Genomic DNA, 20,119 nt, shown 5'->3' with positions numbered 1-20,119 from the left:
AATGCAATGCCCTGCCTCATCTCTTGTGGTCACTCCTGCAATTCCCCATGTCTCACAGCTCCACCATCATTTGAAATGAGACTTTGCTGACTTCTAAAACACTTTCATTGTTCTTTCATTCTTATCTTCCAACTTCTGGTCGAAATAATACGAAAAGTTTACCTTTTACATGTAGACTTTGAAGCGTCACAATATTCTAAAGAATTTCGTGTAACGTATGTGCTGAGGGTCACCCCTCATTGTGTCAAATTTTTCACAAATCTACTTTAACTTCAGTTTCAAGATGCCATTGTGTCCAAGCGGGCTGGGCATGTAAGAGTCACATGACACTGGAGCATGTCGGGTAGAAAATAGCTCCACTAGGACCATGATGGCTGGGATCCCTGGAGGTCCTAGCAGAGAGTACGAGATATGTGTTACGGTCATTCATCCCCCTAGAGAAACACTGGAAAATAATATCATAGCCAGAGAAAAGACTCGAAAGGAACCTAAAGATGAGGCTTTAAGTCACTTCCTCTATGATGTGATCATGACAGATTCTATCAGCTCTATTGTTTTAGTGCAGTTGCTATGAAACTGTTCTATTAAAATAGAATAGAAATTTAATATTCTATTCTATTCTGTTATATTGAAAGTCAAGAGCCTCATCAGCTAATGAGAGGAGCTGAGTCTTCCATGTGCCAGAAATTTTAGCCAGAGAGCTAAAGCTTCTCCCAATGCTCAGCAGGAAATAGGGGGCATTTTCTCAGCTTCTATGCAATTGTTTTGGGGGAAGGAGCACGGAATGGAGTCAAAAAACAAATATACAACACAACCAACCTACCATCTAGGTTGGGTTGGGTAGCCAAACAGCTAGAGAAAGGGAGGCCAGGGAGGAAAAAATGGGACACTGACCCCTGAGAAGACACAGGTAAGGGCCACAAATCTAAGAGACAGAGAGGGAGAGGCAGGAGAGAAAGAGAACATGCACAAAGTGAAGGAGTTTGAGTGTAACACACATACACACATCTTTCTAGGGATTTAAAAAAACAAAAAATAAGATTTTCATACTATATATTCAGTAAATGCACTGGGGAATGGCTTGGTCACCGCTGAAACTGAGGTCTGCAAAATCAAGTTAAGAAACTATTTAGAGGCGTACAGCATAAAAAAGGGACATCTGAAGGACATAAAAGGAACCTGGAAGATAGTGTAGGGTGGTGCCAGGAAAACAAAATGTTTACAATAGGAGCTTCAGAGTGTAGGAACACAATACAACTATCATCATGAAAAAGAAAAAAGTCTAACCTTAGAGTATGTAAAAATTCAGTGAAGATATTCCTCACAGAACACTGAGAGAAAGTTCTAGCCAAATGAAGAAACAAAAATACAAAGCTGAAAAGATAAGGATTTGTGAACGTCAGAAAAGAGGAAATATTGGGGGAATATGATGGTTAATATGACACTCGAAAATAATGTATTCTGCAATTGTTGGATGAGCAGTTCTAGAAATGTCAGTTAGGTTAAGGTGGCTAATAATGTCCTTAGGATCTACTATATCATGAATTTTTTTTTTTCTCAAATTGTCCAATTAGTTACAAAGAAACATGCATGAATATCACCAACCATGTCTATTAATACCTCCAAAATGTGCTGTGGATTTGTCTGTTTCTCCCTTAAATCTCGACAGTTTTGGCTTCCTGTTTTAAAGTTCTCTCATTAGGCACAAAATACAGTATTTATAACTTCTTTATGTTTTGGCAGGTTTATCATTGTAAGACCTCTCTCTCTCTTTTACTCTAGTAAAATTCTTTGCCTTGAAGTCTAGTTTGAATCTTACTAATATAATCTCTCTTCCTTTCTGATGTTTATTGTTTTAAGGAAATATTATTTCTAATATTATATTTTCACCCCACATATGTTTGTGTGTTGTAAACCCTTCTCTTGTGGGCAGAATACAATTGACTTTTCCCAGATCTATCCTTATAATTCCAGTCATATGATTGGATTATTCAGTTTATTACATATAACATCATTATTAATATGATTTTTTTAGGTGTACTATTTTATCATGTTACCTTTCCATTTTATTTTTTGTTTCTCCTTTAGTCATTCTTTTAAACGTTTTTTTGATTATTCCATTTTATTTAGTGTATTGAATTTTTAGCTATTTTTAAAATCATTTTAGTAGTTTCTCTAATTATTACAATATGCATTTTTAACTTAGAGTCATCTTGGAGGTATTATTTAATTACTTCAGGTAAAATATAGGAAATTTCAAAGAAATGTATTTTTATTTAACATTCCCATCCTTAGTGCTTATTGTCATGTATATTGTATCTACATACATTATGAACCAAGCTAAACTAAACAAAAACACTTTGTGCTTTAAAAAATCATATATTTTTAAATGAGATATATAGATGAGATGATAGGTGATTGATAGATAACATAGATAGATAGATAGCATAGATAGACAGATGATTGATAGATGATGTAGATAGATAGATGATAGATAGGGCACTAATGACTTCAGTCAGACAGAGTTTGGATTACTAAAGTAGACTTATAGGACCCTGTAGGACAATGCCTATGAAACAAGCTTACTTTAGGAAAAGGATAGAACATAGCAACTGCACTAAAGCAAGGACATGCACAGCAGCCAGAGGCTGCCCCACAAAGCAAGACCCATGGCACCCAGAGTGGGCCCCAAGAGTCATCCCCTGAAAGACCTTGTAGATGGATGCACTCTCTTATTCAAATCCAGAATCACTGACCTGCACCTGGATACCTCCAAATCTCAGCTAGGGCATTTTAAACCTATATACTATTAGTTTCTAAGGCTTCATTAAAAAAAAAAATACCAAAGATTGAGTGGCTTAAATAACAGAAATTCATCTTCCCACAGTACTTGAGGCTGGAAATTCAAGATCAAGATGTCAGCAGGGCCAGTTCTTTTTGAGACATTTCTCTTGACTTGCAGATGACCATCTTCTTGTGTCTTCACACGGTCTTTACTTATCGAACATCTGTGTCCTAATCTCCTCTTCTTATAAGAAGAGATTCTTATAAGAATGCAGGTCATATTGAGTTGGACACTATCCTACTAACCTCATTTTAACTTACCTAACTCATAAAGGCCCTATCTCCATATACAGTCACATTCTGAGGTACTAGGAAATAGAACTTCAACAAATGAATGTGAGGAAAACACAGTTCAGTCCAGAACACCCTGCTCATCACGTGGGCATAGTCTTGCTATCCAACCTGCCTCACTGGCAGAGCCCTCTGGAGACCTTACCTGGGTCAGTGCAAATCCTTGATCCCATTACACAAACTACCTCCAACCCTCCTTGTCCCCACGATGATGAAGCACATTATTAGTCAGAACATGTAGTGCCTTCACTAGGCACCAGTACTGTGCAGGGACAACACTTATTTCAACAAAAGAGTCAGGTCAATTGAAGCCTTCCTGTTGTAATTAACCCTCGGTGAGGTGTGTGTGTGTGCATGCATGTGTGTGCGTGTGTGTGTGTATGAGAGTGTGTGCGTGTGCGCGTGCGCACGAGAGAACACATTTCTAGATCAACACATTTCTAATTGTTACCTGTGGGGCGATTTGCCCAACCACTCCACTTACCATGATCAAAAGTTGATCTTCAGTTTTGACTGACCTTGCAAGGTACCAGGGAGAGAAGGAAAAAAAAAGCCCATCATAATGGGAATTCCAACAGGAGATATCTTTTTTTTTTTTTTTTTTTTTTTTTTGAGATGGAGTCTCGCTCTGTCGCCCAGGCTGGAGTGCAGTGGCGCGATCTCGGCTCACTGCAAGCTCCGCCTCCTGGGTTCACGCCATTCTCCTGCCTCAGCCTCCCGAGTAGCTGGGACTACAGGCGCCCACAACCGCGCCCGGCTAATTTTTTGTATTTTTTTTTTAGTAGAGACGGGGTTTCACCGTGGTCTCGATCTCCTGACCTTGTGATCCGCCCGCCTCGGCCTCCCAAAGTGCTGGGATTACAGGCGTGAGCCACCGCGCCCGGCCCCAACAGGAGATATCTAAATAAAGGTGGGACCCTATGGAGCTGGGTTCCCCGATAATGGATAATCCCACTTTAAAACAACTTCTTCCCATTAGTCCCTTTCCCAGGTGACTACAAAGGAAGTTGCCTTATTCAGAGCAAACAAGAGGAGAACAAATACATGTATGTATATTCGTTCTACATTCATACAAATGCAAATATATGTGTGTGTGTGTGTGTGTGTGTGTGTGTGTATGTATATACGGATAGATTTACAACCACAAGACTATGTTTGTGAATTGTGAACACTTATTTATTTAATATAAGTGGCTCAAAACATCTGTGGCCATACATTGAATTTAAAATGGTTCCAATTTAAGATGCCAATTTAAGATTTAAGATGTCAATTTAAGGCAGAGACAAATTCAAATGTTTTCCAACTGATGACACTTTGTCCTGTGCCTTAAACAATCCCCACAAATAAAACTAGCAGCTAAGTAATTAGATGTCAAGGAATCAAGACACAATGACTGAGAGTAATCAGAGGAAAACAGTTTAAAAAACAGATGTAAAACTCTTTTGATATGATATTTATCAGACATATATGATAAAGCAACTGTATTAGTCTGTTCTTACACTGCTATAAAGATACTACCTTACACTGGGCAACTTATAAACAAAAGAGGTTTAATTGACTCACAGTTCCACATGGCTGAAGAGGTCTCTGGAAACTTATAATCATGGTGGAAGGTGAAGGGGAAGCAAGGCACATCTTATACGGCAGCAGGGAACAGAGTAGGGGAGGGGAGAACTGCCAAACACTTTTAAAACCATCAGATCTTGTGAGAATTTCCTGTCACAAGAACAGCATGGGGGATACTGCCCCCATGATCCAGTCATGTCGCACCAGCTCCCTCCCTAAATCCATGACAATTACAATTGGAGATAAAATTTGGATGAGGACATAAAGCCAAACTGCATTATTCTGCCACTGGTCCCTCCAAAATCTCATGTCCTTCTCAGACTGCAAAATCAATTATGCCTTCCCAACAGTCCCCCAAAGCCTGAACTTATTCCAGCGTTAAGCCAAAATCCAAGTCCAAAGTCTCAGTGGAGACAAGGCAAGTCCCTTCTGCCTATGAGCCTGTAGAATCAAAAGCAAGTTAGTTACTTTTAAAAAATGATGAAGGTACAAGCACTGGGTAAATGTTTCCATTTCAACTGAGAAAAATTGGCCAAAACAAAGTGGCTAAAGGCCCCACACAAGTCCCAAACCCAGATGGGAAGTTGTTAAACCTTAAAACTCCTAAATCTCCTTTGACTGTGTTTCACACCCAGGGCATGCTGATGCAAAGGGTAGGCTCCCAGAGCCTTGAGCACCTCTGCCTCTGTGGCTCTGCAGCATACAGCCCATGTGGCTACATTTGTGGGATGGTGTTTAGTGCCTGCAGAATTTCCAGAGGCAAGCTGTCAATGTATCTACATTTCTGGGATATGGAAGACAGTGGCCCTCTTCTCACAGCTCCACTAGGCAGTGCCCCAATGGGAAACCTGTATAGCAGTTCCAACCCCATATTTATCTTCTGCAATACCTTAGCAGGGGTTCTCCATTAGGGCTCCACTCCTGCAGCAAACTTCTGCCTGGACATCCAGACATTTCCACATATCCTCTGAAATCTAGGTGGAGGCTCCCAAACTTCAACTCTTTTCTTCTGCATGCCCACAACTCTAACAATACCTGGAAGCCACCAAAACTTGGGGCTTGCAGCCTCTGAAGCCATGACTTGAGTTATACCTTGGCTTCTTTATTATAGTTCTCTAGAGGGGAAGAACTAATAGGATAGATGTATATATGAAGGGGAATTTATTAAGGAATATTGACTCACATGATTACACGTGAAGGCCCAAAATAGGCCTCTGCAAGCTGAGGAGCAATGAAGCCAGTCTGAGTCCCAAAACCTCAAAAGTAAGGAAGACAACAGTGCAGCCTTCGGTCTGTGGCCAAAGGCCCGAGAGCCCTTAGCAAACCACTGGTGTAAGTCCAAGAGTCCAAAAGCTGAAGAACTTGGAGTCTGATGTTCAAGGGCAGGAACCGTCCAAAATGTGAGAAAGATGAAAGCCAGAATACTTAGCAGGTTGACTTCTCCCACCTTATTCTGCCTGCTTTATTCTAGCTGCACTGGCAGTTGATTAGATGGTGCCCACCCACATTGAGGATGGCTCTGCCTCTCCCAGTCCACTGACTCAAATGTTAATCTTCTTTGGCAGCACCCTCACAGATACACACAGGAACACTACTTTGCATCCTTTAGTCAAACTGACACTTAATATTAACCATCAAAGTTCCACCCCTTGTCAACTTGAATGCATACACATCTCCTGAAATTATACATAATCTCCAAATAAAGACAATAATGAAGTCATAATTATGGCTAAGAAAATATAGCTATCCCTTGTACAACCGGAAGCACATTAATCCTTAACCTAAATGCTATTACATAAAGTTAACAACATTTAAATGCTAATATGAAGTCAGCAAATCTTATGTCACATGAAAAGGAAAAAGAAAGGAAATAAAATTAAGATTCTTTTAATACAAGTGTATACATGCATAAACCTATTCTTAACAAAATAAAAAATATATTCATGACAATTACAGTTCTTGTTTCTGCAACTGGCCATATTGTCATGTCTGGTTTTGATGACTACCTTCTTCTGCTACCCATTCTGTATTCCCTTTGCCTTCTGCAAGTACCTCAGGGGGTCATGCTTTCTTTCTCCTGGTGGAGTGACCCAAACCTTCATGCCTAAAGAGTCTGGGCCATTTGTAGTCCTGCCTGGGTTGGACCATTGTAGTTTCCCATTGACCTTAATCACAGGGCATGGTTATATTAAGAGATGCCCTATGGAATCTCCTGTGTTTTATACATACTCTTTGTTACTCCATTGTGTAATAGTAGATTGATTTCATCTTGATAGTCTGGGTCAATCACCCCAACCAACATTGTAAGATAATTTCTTAGTACAAGTGTATACATGCACAAACCTATTTTTAACAAAAGAAAAATTATATTCATGACAATTACAGTCTTAATTTCTGCAACTGGTCACGTGGTCAGTTATTAGTTATTCCTCCTACCCCTGGAGGTAGGAGGAGCCCAAAGTGGCCAGGTGGCAATTGTAAATTTTGGTTTAATGGAATCATTGTTGTATCTCCTGGTGGCAGCATTCCTCTCTCTGGAACTAAAACCTGTAGGCAAACAGAACATAAAGTCGTGGAAACAGGAAGCAAAAATTTTGCTAGTGGGTCACTAGGGGTTATAGTAAGTGGTGGCACTTCCTCTTCCACTCCTTGATTCCTGGACCCATGAATCCTGGCTATGGGAGAAAGAGCACTATACATTGGATGCTGATTCAGAGCATACACAACCTTCTGGAAAGCTTTGTCCCAGCCATGCAAAGTATTGTTACCTAGTTGGCATTGTAATTGTGACTTTAAAGACTATTTCACTAATCTATCAATCTAGCTGCTTCAGGAAGAAGGGGAACATGATAAGACCATTGAATTCCATGAGCATGAGCCCACTGCTGCACTTCTTTAGCCATGAAGTGAGTGTCTTGGTCAGAGGCAATGCTGTGTGGAATACTATGATGATAGATAAGGCATTCTGTTTATACATGAATGGTAGTCTTGACAGAAGCATTGCATGCAGGATAAGGAAACCCATATCCAGAGTAAATGTCTATTTCAGTGAAGACAAACTGCTGCCCTTTCCATGATGGAGGAGGTCAAATAATCAACCTACCACCAAGTAGCTGAATGATCACCCCAAGAAATGGTACCATATCAAGGGCTCACTGTTGGTCTCTGCTGCTGGCAAATGAAGCACTCAACAGAGGTCATAGCCAGGTCTGCCTTGGTAAGTGAAACTCCATGTTCTTAAGCCCATACATAGCCTCTATCCCTGCCACCATGACCATTTTGTTCATGGGCCCATCGGGCGATGACAGGAATGGCTGAGGAAAGAAGCTGAGTGGTGTCCACAGAATGAGTCACCACTTGATCCTCCTCTGCTGAGGTCACCCATGGATGAGTATTCAGATGAGATACAAATATCTTCAGTTTTTTAACCACTCAGAAAGGTCCATCCACCTACCTCTTCCCCAAATTTCTTTGTCACCAATTTTCCAATTATGCTTCTTACAAGTCCCTGACGATCCAGCCAAAGCATTGACTACAGCTCATGGATCAGTATATAATCGCACATCTGGCCATTTCTCTTTTCAAGCAGAGTGCACAACCAGGTGCACTGCCTGAAGTTGTGCCCATTGAGATTTCCCTTCACCACTGTCCTTCAGAGATGTCCTAGACAGGAGCTGTAGTACTACAGCTGTCCACTTTTGGGTGGTGCCTGAATATTATGCAGAACCATCTGTAAACCAGGCCATAGTCTTCTATTCCTCTGTCAACTCATCATAGGGAACTCCCCATGAGGCCAGCAGTGCAGGCTGGGGAGAGAAGGCAGGGTGGAATGAGTGGCAACCATGGACACTTCCTCATGTAACTTACTTGTGCCTTCAGGACCTGCTTGAGCCCAGATCACTTCTGATGATGGAATGCTGCTATGCATGCCCAACTTTGTGGCTACATGGTTCAGAAAGCACCCAGTTTATGATAAGCAGTTCAGGTCACATGGTGACTTGATGACCTATAGTCAAGCTTTCAGTTTCTACCACAGTCCAGTAAAGGCCAAGAGTGGTCTCTCTAAAGGAGAGTAGTTATCTACAGAAGATGGCAGGGCCTTGCTCCAAAATCCTAGAGGCTTCAGCTGTGAATCCCCTATAAGTGCCTACCAAGGTCTCCAAAGAGCATCCCTGTCTGCCTGAGGGATGTACCATCAGATTTGCTGGGTCATATGGCCCAAGTGACAGATCAGCCTGCACAGAGCCTTCTCCTGTTCTGGACCCACACAAAACTGACAGCCTTTCAGGTCTTTCAATAAATAGGCCAGAGTCACACATCCAAATGAGGAATGTGTTGCCTTCAAAATCCAAATGGGCCCACTAGGTGTTGTACGACTTTCTTAGTTGTAGGAGGGGCCAAATGCAACAACTTATCCTTCCCCTTAGAAGTAATCTCAACAGGCCCCACACCACTGGACCCTTAGAAATTTCACTGAGGTAGAATGTCTCTAAAGTTTAGTTGGATTTATTTCCCATTCCGTGGCATGCAAATATCTCACCAGTGAGTCCAGTGCATTTGCTACATCTAGCTCACTGGGTCAAATTGGCATAATGTCATCATTATAATGGACCAATGTGATACATTTTGGAAGTGAAAAGCGATCAAGATCCCTGCAAACAAGATTATAACACAGAGCCAGAGAGTCGGTATACCCCTGAGGTAGGACAGTAAAGGTATATTGTGGCCTTGCCTCTGGTGGGCATTATAGACAGGAATGGAGAAAAAGGCATTTGCCAAATTAATGGCTGCATACTAGGTACCAGGAGATATGTAAATTTGTTCAAGCAATAAAACTACATCTGATACAGTAGCTGCAATTGGAGTCACCATTTAGTTAAGCTTATGATAATCCACTGTCATTTCCCAAGATGCATCTGTCCTCTTCACAGGCAAAATAGGAGAATTGAATGGGGATATGGTGGGAATCAACACTTCTGCGTCTATCAAGTCCTTGGTGGTGGTACTAATCTTTGCAACACCTTCAGAGATGTGATTTTGTTTGATTTACTATTTTTCTAGGTAGAGGCAGCTCTAATGGCTTCTATTTGGCCTTTCCTGCCATAGTAGCCCTCGTCCTACCAGTAAGGGAGTCAATGTGGGGATTCTGCCAGCTGCTAAGTATGTCTATGCCAATTATGCATTCTGGCCCTGGAGAAATGACCACAGGATGAAACTGGGGACTCACTGGACCCAGTGAAAGTTGAACCTGTGCTAAAACTCCATTAATTACCTTACTCCCTAAGCCCGTACACTAACTGAACTGGAGAACCACAGTGATGTTTTGATTCCCCTGGCATCAACATCAGCTCAGAGCCAGTGTCCAGTAGTCCCTGAAAGTTTTCTTCATACCCCTTTCCACAGTGCACAGTTACCCCAGTAAAAGGCCAGAGGTCTCCTTGGGGAAGGATGGGAGAAAGACAAACAGTATAAATTGTCGGTATGTGTAGTGGGGTCCTTCCTCAGGGAGACCCAGCTTCCCCTTTATTCAAGTGGTTCTGGGTCTGTAAACTGGTTCAAGTTTGGAAATTGATTGAAGGATCATGATTCTCTACTTTTATAATTTAAATTAGTCTTTTGTTACTTGACCTGGAAGTTTTCTGCTTATAAATTAAGTAAGAATGCAGTAGGCTTCCTATCAATTTCACTTCTAGGTACACCATAATTAATTAACCAATGCCAGAGCTCTGCATGAGTCAGACTGTTCTGATTGCTGCTTTATCTCTGCTGTTCATTACAGTAACTACGCCCACATTGCCGTTGATGATTGAGTGCCACCAGTTGGCCCCTGCCAGCTCGGAATCCAATTATTCCCATTGCATTTAAATTTTCTAATTGAGTAACTGTGGTTCCCACTGTAAGATGTGCCATACAGAGAAAAGCAATCACAGAGCTCTTCAAAAACTCAAGCGCTCCCATCACAAATCAATTTCACAAGGGTATGATAACGGGTATGTCTTCTGGAACCTCCCAGTTGGGATGAGTAGGTCTAAAGTGACTAATTTACATCACCATCTCAGTCTCCCTAACCTTTGGATCCTTTCCTCTACATTAAACCAAGGGAGATTAGATACTCCTAGCTCACTCACAGTGGGCCTTTTTTTAATTCATATTTCAGCTAACCAAGCTAATAAACTATGAGAACTTTTTTTTTAACTCCCCAAGCTGCAACATTAAATGCAGAGTCCCTGCTAAGTGGGCCCATATCAATAAATTCAGTTTGATCCAACTTTATGTTCCTTCTATCATTATCCTGCACCCTTAATATCCATTTCTATGCCTGTTCTCCAGTCTGATCCAACTTTATGTTCCTTACATCATTATCCCACACCCTTAATATCCATTCCTATGCCTAATCTCCAGTCTGATCCAACTTTATGTTCCTTCCATCGTTATCCCACACCCTTAATATCCATTCCTATGCCTGTTCTCGAGATTTCTGCTTATATAAATTAGAAAACTCAAGAAGTTCTTTTGGAGTGTAGCACACCTCCTCATGAGTCACACTCTGAACCTCACCTTTAGGAACCTGCCAAGATTCGAGTCTAGTCTATAAGCAAATAGGTGTGTTGAGGGTGAGTCCTGAGCAGAATCACCTGACAACTGCCTCAGAGGAGGCCATCACTGTTGCCTCAGGCAGTGCATGGTTTATCTTATCAGACTAAGGTGAAAAGGCTGATGGCAGCATGGGTGGGGAGGGTATGTTTCCACCACTAATAGGATAGATATATATATGAAAGGGAGTTTATTAAAGAGAATTGACTCACAGGATCACAAGGTGAAGTCCCACAATAGGCTGTCTGTAAGCTGAGGAGCAAGGAAGCCAGTCCAAGTCTCAAAACCTCAAAAGTAGGGAAACTGACAGTGCAGCCTTCAGTCTGTGGCCAAAGGCCTAAGGACCCCTAGCAAACCATTGGTGTAAGTCCAAGAGTCCAAAAGCTGAAAAGTTGGAGTCTGATGTTCGAGGCAGGAAGTATCCAGCACAGGAGATAATTGAAAGCCAGAAAACTCAAGAAGTTGACCTCTCTCACCTTCTTCTGCCTATTTTATTGTAGTTATGCTGGCAGTTGATTGGATGATGCCCATCTACATTGAGGGTGGGTCTGCCTCTCCCAGTCCACTGACCCAAATGTTAATCTCCTTTGCCAACACCCTCACAGACACACCGAGGAACAATAATTTGCATCCCTCAATCCAATGAAGTTGACAGTTAATATTAACCATCACAGCCCCTTTTAGACACAGCAGGAGCTGGAGCAGCTGGGACACAGGTCACCATGTCATGAAGCTGCACAGAGTAGTAGGGTCCTTGGCCCAGCCCACAAAACCATTTTTCTCTCCTAGGCCACCAGGTCTGTGATGGAAGGTGCTGTCACTAAGGACTTTGACATGCCCTGGAGACATTCGACTCATTGTCTTAACTATTAACATTTGACTCCTTGTTATTTATGCAAAGTTCTTTGGGCTTGAATTCCTTCCCCAGAAAATGTATTTCCCCCCCCCCCATATGGTTAGGCTGCAAATTTTTTCAAACCTTTATGGTCTGCTTCCCTTTTAATTGACTCACAGTTCTGTATGGTTGGGAGGCCTCAGGAAACTTACAATCATGGTGGAAGGCAAAGGGGAAGCAAGGCAAGTCTTACCCAGTGGTGGGAGAAAAAACGGGCAATGTGGGGACTGCCAAACATTTTTAAAGTCATCAGATCTCATGAGAATTCACTCACTATCATGACAGCAATATGGACAAGTCCACTCTATGACCTAATCACCTCCCACCTTGACACATGATGATTACAATTTGAGATGAGATTTGGGTGGGGACACAGAGCCAAACCATACCAGCAATTATCTTACTCTGATTGAATAAATGTAAATAAAAGAACTTCAGAAAATAGGGACCTATTAAAAATGTCTTAGCAAACCTGCAAAAACACTAATCAGAACTTCTGCAAATGAAAAATGCTACAAATGAAGTAAAAACTTTATATATATATAAATATATATAAAAAATATATAAATATATATAAAAATATATAAATATATATAAATATATAAAAATATATAAATATATATAAATATATAAATATATATAAAAATATATATAAATATATATAAATATATAAATATATCTAAATATATATGTAAATATATATCTAAATATATATATGTAAATATATATCTAAATATATATCTAAATATATATCTAAATATATATGTAAATATATATCTAAATATATATCTAAATATATATCTAAATATATATAAATATATAAATATATATCTAAATATATAAATATATAAATATATATCTAAACATATCTAAATATATCTAAATATATCTAAATATATATAAATATATATAAATATATATAAATATATATAAATATATAAATATATATAAATATATATATAAAAATATATAAATATATATAAATATATATATAAATATATATAAAATATAAATATATAAATATATAAATATATATAAATATATAAATATATATAAATATATATATAAATAGACATAACAGGAAAAGAAATTATTGGATAGAAAAATACATCAAAATAACTTATTTTGTCCTCTTTGTAGTATAGAGGGCAAAGAGGCTGAAATGGAAAATAATTTTAAAAATGAAGAAAAAATTAGAAAGTCAGACATAGTCTATTCCACCAGTAAAAGACTAAAGATAGAAAAGGTGATGGATGCAATGTTTAAAGAGAAAAAGGCAAAGGAATTTTCAAACTGATAAAACAGACCAATTCACATTATTAAAATACTAATCAAATCAGTATGGTATTTGTGTGGAAGAGTAAACGTTATGGTTGTTAATAATTATTCTACTTCTTCTGATATTTTCCCATTCTTCTTAAAGTGATATGACCATGTGACTTGCTTTAGTCAATGAAATATGAGCATAAATACTGAGTGTGCCTCTAGGCAGAAACACAAGTGAGTGCTTCACCATGTGTCCCTTCTCTTTAATGTGTGATAGTGGAAGGATGCATGTAAATAGAGACTGCTTCACCATGGATCTCAAAATAGGTGCATCACACGTGCAGAATGAGCAGCAAATCAACATTTGTTGGTTTAAAACAAGGACATTTTGGGGTGTTTGTAAAACACAATAAGCTAGTTGACTGCTACTGAAACATGAAATTAGAGAAATCAATCAGTGAAACACATGTGGATGTCAGTATGTAGACACAGGCATTAGCATAATTCAATCAAAAATCAATAGATTGTTTAATGAATGGTATTGCCACAGTTGACTGTCTATCCAGAAGACAAATATAGGGACTCTACATTCACTCACATATATCTTAAACCATATTCTAAAACATATTTTAGATAAATTAAAGGTGCTGAACATTAAAAAATTAAATGCCTACAGAAAAGTTAATGCTTACAGAAAACCTAGGGGACTAAAAATAAGGGTCGGAGAGATTCTCTTTTTAACCAAGGCTTGAAGCCCAGGCATTTTTAAAAGGAAAATTGGCATATTGAATTACAGAAAAATTTAAACTTTTATATAGCAAAAGTTACTGTGAAAAATGCCAGTAGAAAAACATGTGAGCTGGAAAAATTTATTACAAAGATGATAATGTGTTATTAGCTATAATATAAAATGACAGCTACAGATTTGCAAGAAGGAAACAAATAATACAAGAGCAACTGGAACATAATGATCAATAGAAGTGCAAATTTAAAGGCCATGAAACGTATGAAAAGATCAAATTCACTAGTATTCAGACAAACGTAAATAAATATACAATAATGTATAACTTAATACCAGTCAGGCTGAAAATATATAAGCTACAAAACTATTTCCAATAGGGTGTGTGTGGTAAAGAATACTTTCAAATATTTCTGATGAAAGTGAGAAATGATACTACTTTTGTTTAGAAAATAATCTGACAACATCTATCAAATTATAAAGAATAATATACATACATATATTCTAACAATAAAACCTCACTCTTCAATTTAGCCCATAGAAATTAAAGTACTAGAACACAAAGAGGTTTCGTGCAAAATTATTTGAATTAGAAAAGAATAAACAAAATGAATACATATACAAATATAATCTATATATATATATGAAGTACTATATATATAGTACAAAAATGGAGAGAGAGAGAGAGAGAGAGAGAGAGAGAGACTAATTCATTGGGAATAGCATGCCAGGAGGGATTTCCATAAAAATTAATTAATGAGAGAATGATGATGTAAAAATCTATAAGCCTCACCACCACGGGCTAAGATGCAATGGGGCCTCAAATAAACTTGAAAGGCAATCTAGACCACAAGGACTGCAACACCTAAGCAAGTCCTAGGGCTGAACTGGGCTGAGACAATGGACTGGGAGAGTGCATGACCTACTGAGATACCAACTGGGGTGGCTAAGGGAGTGCTGGCATCACCCCTCCCCTAACCCCAGGCTGCACAATTCACAGCTCCAAAACAGACCCTTCTTTCCATCTTCAAGAGAGGATATCAAAGAGTGGGTATGAGTTTGTCTTGCATCGCGGGTACCAGCTGAGCCACAGCATGATAAAGTACAAGTCAGAGTTGTGAGGCCCCTGTTCCAGGCCCTAGCTCTCGAACATTTGTAGACATACCCTGGGCCAGAAGAGAACCAAAGGAAGGAACTCACTGTCTTGAAGGAAAGAACTCAGCTCAGGAAGGATCCATCACCTTCTAACTGAGGAGCCCTTGGACCGTGAATAACCAGCAGTGACACCCAAGTATTATGTTGAGGGCCTTAGGTGAGATGCTGAAACTCGCTGACCTCAGGTGAAACTGAGGACATTCACAACCGTGGTGGCTACAGAGTGAGACTCCTTCTACTTAAGAAAAGCAGAGGAAAAATTAAAGGGGACTTTGTCTTGTACCTTAAGTACCATCTTGGCCACAGAGGGGTAGGGCAGCAAGTAGGCTTTTAAGGTCCCCAGTTCCAGAACTTGGCTCTTGGATGGCATTTCTGGACCCACTCTGGCCTAGAGAGGAGCCAGGGGGAGCCCCAGGCCAGGCAGCAAAGGGAACATCGACAGTGGTTTGGCTGTACTTTTTTTTTTTTAGATGGAGTCTCGCTTTGTCTCCAGGCTGGAGTGCAGTGGCATGATCTCAGCTCACTGCAACCTCTGCCTCCCAGGTTCAAGCAATTCTCCTGCCTCAGCCTCCTGAGTAGCTGGGACTACAGGTGCCTGCCACCACATCCGGCTAATTTTTTTGTATTTTTAGCAGAGACGGGGTTTCACTGTGTCAGCCAGGATGGTCTCGATCTCCTGACCTCGTGATCTGCCCACCTCGGCCTCCCAAAGTGCTGGGATTACAGGCTGAGCCACCGCACCCACCTGATTGGCTGTACTTCTAATGGGCCTGAGGTGGTGGTGGCCATGGGGTGAGGCTCTTCTGCCTTTGGCAAGGGGAGGAACAAGTGGGAAGGATTGTGCCTTGTGGTTTGACTGCCAGCTCAGCTGCAGTACAATAGAACATGAGGTAGACTTCAAAGGTATTTGGCTCTAGCTCCTGGCTCCCAGTTGGCACCTCTGTATGCCCCTACGGCCTGGGATAACTTGCTGTACTGAAGGGAAGGACATAGGCCTGATTAGATTTGTCATCTGCTGATTTTAGAGCACCAGCGTTTTCAGCAACCGTAGGCAGTAGTTAGGGAGTCATTAGAGCAGGCTTTGGGCAAGACCCAGTGCTGTGCTGGTTTCAGGTCTGACTCAACTCAGTCCTAGCAGTGATGGCCACACAGGTGCTTATGTCACTCTACCCCTAGGTCCAGGTGGTTCAGAGTAAAGAGAGATTCTGCTTGTTTGGGAGAAAGTAAAGGAAGAGAACAAAAGTTTCTGTCTGGTAATCCAGAAAATTATTTTGGATCTTGTCCAAGACCATCAAGGAAGTACCTCTACAAGTCTGCTGGAACCACAGCACTTCTGAATTTGGGTTTCCCCCTAAAGCAGATACAGCTTAGATCACAACAGTCAAGTTCCTTAGAATTTCTGGAAAGTTTTCCCAAGAAGGAGAAGTAAGCCCAGACTGCAAAGACTAAAAGAAATCCCTAATTCTTCAATGCCCAGACACTGAAGAATATCTACTAGCATCAACGCCATCCAGGGAAACACAATCACACCAAATGAACTAAATAAGGCACCAGGTACCAATCCTGGGGAAACAGAGATATGTTACCTTTCAGAGAGATAATTCAAAATAACTGTGTTGAGGCAACCCAATGAAATTCAAGATAACGTAGAGAAGGAATTCAGAATTCTATCAGATACATTTAACAAAAAGATTGAAACAATTTAAAATACAGGAGAAATTATGGAGTTGAAAATTGCAACTGGCATACTGAAGAATGCATCAGAGTCTTTTAGTCGCAGAATTAATCAAGCAGAAGAAAGAATTATTGAGCTTGAAGATAGGCTATTTGAAAATATACAGTCAGAGGAGACAAAAGAAAAAAGAATAAAAAACAATAAAGCCTGCCTACAAGATATAGAGAGTAGCCTTAAAAGGGCAAATCTAAGAGGTATTGACCCTAAAGAAGAGCTAAAGAGATGAGGGTACAAAGTTTATTCAAAGGGGTAATAACAGAGAACTTCCCAAACCTAGAGAATAATATTAATATCCAAGTACAAGAAGGTTATAGAACACCCAGCAGATTTAACCCGAGAAGATTACCTCAAGGTATTTAATAATCAAACTCCCATAGACCAAGGAGAAAGAAAGGATCCTAAATGCAGCAAAAGAAAAGAAACAAATAAAATATAGTGCAGCTGCAATACATCTGGTAGCAGCAGAATTTTCAGTGGAAACTTTACAGGCCAGGAGAGAGTGGCATGACATAATTAAAGTGTTGAAGGAAAAAACCACACACACTTTTACTCTAGGATAGTATATCTGGTTAAATTATTCTTTAACATGAAGGAGAAATAAAGACTTTCCCAGATAAAGAAAAGCTGGGGCTTTCATACCTCAAGAAATGCTAAAAGGAGCACTTCAATCAGAAAGAAAAGGATTGTTCATGACCAATAAGTGATCACCAGAAAGTACAAAACGCACTGCTAATAGCAAACAGAAAAGCACAGATCACTATAACACTGTGACCGTAGTGTGTAAACTACTCTTATCCTAAGTAGAAAGACTAAACCAGGAACCAAAAACAATAATAACTACAACACTTTTCAAGACATAAACAGTACAATAAGATATAAATAGTGACAAAAACATTAAAAAAGAAGGGAAATGAAGTTATGGTGATATGTCTTTACTAGTTTTCTTTTTGCTTATGTGTTTAGGCAAACAGTATTAAGTTGTTATCAACTTAAAAAAATGGGTTATAAGATAGTATTTGCAAGCCTCATGAGTAACCTCCAAATAAGAAACATACAATGGATACACAAAAAATAAAAAGCAAGAAATTAAATCTTATCACCAGAGAAAAATCACCTTCACTAATGGAGGAGAGGAAGGAAGGGAAAGGAAATGAAGACCACAAAACAACCAAAAACAACAAAATGGAAGGAGCATGTCCTTACTTATCCATAATAACACTGAATGTAAATAGACTAACGTCTCCAATTAAAAGACATAGAGTGGCTGAATGAATTAAAAAAAAAAAAAAGAAAGAGACCATTGATCTGTTGCCTGTAAGAAACACACTCCACCTATAAAGACACACATAGACTGGAAATAAAGGGATGGAAAAAGATATTCCTTGCCAATGGAAACCCAAAAAGACCAGGAGTTTTACTAACATCAGACAAAGTAGCTTTCAAGAAAAAAATTATTAATATAAGATGTGACAAAGAAGGTACTATATAATGATAAAGGGATCAATTCGGCGGGAGAATACAATAATTTTAAACATATGCATCCAACACTGGAGCACCCAGATATATAAAGCAAATATTATTAGAGCTAAAACGAGAGAGAGATCCCAATACAATAATAGTTGTACATTTCAACACACTGCTTTTAGCACTGCACCAATCTTCCAAACAGAAAATCAACAAAGAAACATCAGACTTAATCTGTACTATAAACCACATGAGTCTAAGAAACATTTACAGAATATTTCACTCAATGGCTGCAGAATACACTTTCTTTTTCTCAGCACATCATTCATTCTCAAGAATAGATCATATATTAGATCACAAAACAAGTCTTAAAATATTTTTAAACATTGAAATAATATCAAGCGTCTTCTCTGATGACAATGGAATAAAACTTGAAATTAATAACAAGAGGAATTTTGAAAACTACACAAACACATGGAAATTAAATAACAGGCTCCCTGAATGACCATTGGATCAATGAATAAATTAAGAAGAACATTGAAAAGGTTGTTGAAACAAATAATAATGGAAACATAGACCAAAACCTATGGGATACAACAAAAACAATATAAGGGGTAAGTTTAAAGCTGTAAGTGCCTACATCAAAAATGAAGAAAAACTTTAAACAAACAGCCTCACAATGCATCTTCAAGAACTGGAAAAGCAAAAGCAAACCAAACCCAAAATTGGTAGAAAAAGAAATAATAAAGAACAAAGCAGAAATAAATGAAATTGAAATAAAGAAAATAATACAAAAGATCAGTGAAACAAAAAGTTGCTTTTTTTTTTTTTTTTGGAAAGTTAAACAAAATTGACAAGCCTTTAGCTAGACTAAGAGAAAAAGAGAGAAGATTCAAATGCACAAAATCAGAGATGAAAAAGAAGACATTACAACTGATACTGCAGATATTCAAAAGATAGCAGCCACTATGAGCAACTATATACTAATATATTGGAAAATCTAGAAGAAATGGATACATTCCTAGACACATACAACCTGCCAAGATTGAACCAGGAAGAAATCCAAAGCCTGAACAGACCAATAACAAGTAAGGAAATTGAAGCTGAAATAAAAATTTTCCCAGTAAATAAAAGCCTGGGACCTAATGGCTTCACTGCTGAATTCTCCTAAACAGTTAAAGAAATAATATCAATACTACTCAAACTGTTTCAAAAAATGGAGGAGGAAAGAGTACTTCAAAGGGATTCTGTGAGGCTAGTAGGCATATGAAAATGTGCACATATCGTTGATCATCACACAAACGCAAATCAAAACTATGGTGAAATATCATCTCACCGCAGTTAAAATGGCTTGTATCCAAAAGACAGGCAATAACAAATGCTGATGAGGCTATGAAGAGAAGTGAATCCTCATACACTGTTGGTGGGAATGTAAATTAGTAAAACAACTACGGAAAAGAGTTTGGAGATTCTTCAAAAAACTAAAAAGAGATCTAACAATCCCACTGCTGGGTATATACCCAAAAGAAAGGAAATCAATATATTGAAGAGATAACTGCCACTCCTGTGT

At 39.0% G+C, this 20,119-nt stretch overlaps 1 long non-coding RNA gene across 1 annotated transcript in view; it reads right to left on the bottom strand.

Moving 5' to 3' along the window:
* The window catches only part of LOC144340640 (uncharacterized), a 78,526-nt gene that overhangs the window by 23,311 nt on the left and 35,096 nt on the right, over positions 1-20,119 (bottom strand). The window contains exon 2 of the long non-coding RNA XR_013416884.1: positions 3,620-3,653. This is a non-coding gene — a long non-coding RNA (uncharacterized LOC144340640). The remainder of the gene's footprint in view (positions 1-3,619; positions 3,654-20,119) is intronic.

Source organism: Macaca mulatta, chromosome 4 (assembly GCF_049350105.2).
Source record: "Macaca mulatta isolate MMU2019108-1 chromosome 4, T2T-MMU8v2.0, whole genome shotgun sequence".
Classification (NCBI taxonomy): domain Eukaryota; kingdom Metazoa; phylum Chordata; class Mammalia; order Primates; family Cercopithecidae; genus Macaca; species Macaca mulatta.
This window is presented reverse-complemented; position numbering and strand designations above follow the sequence as displayed.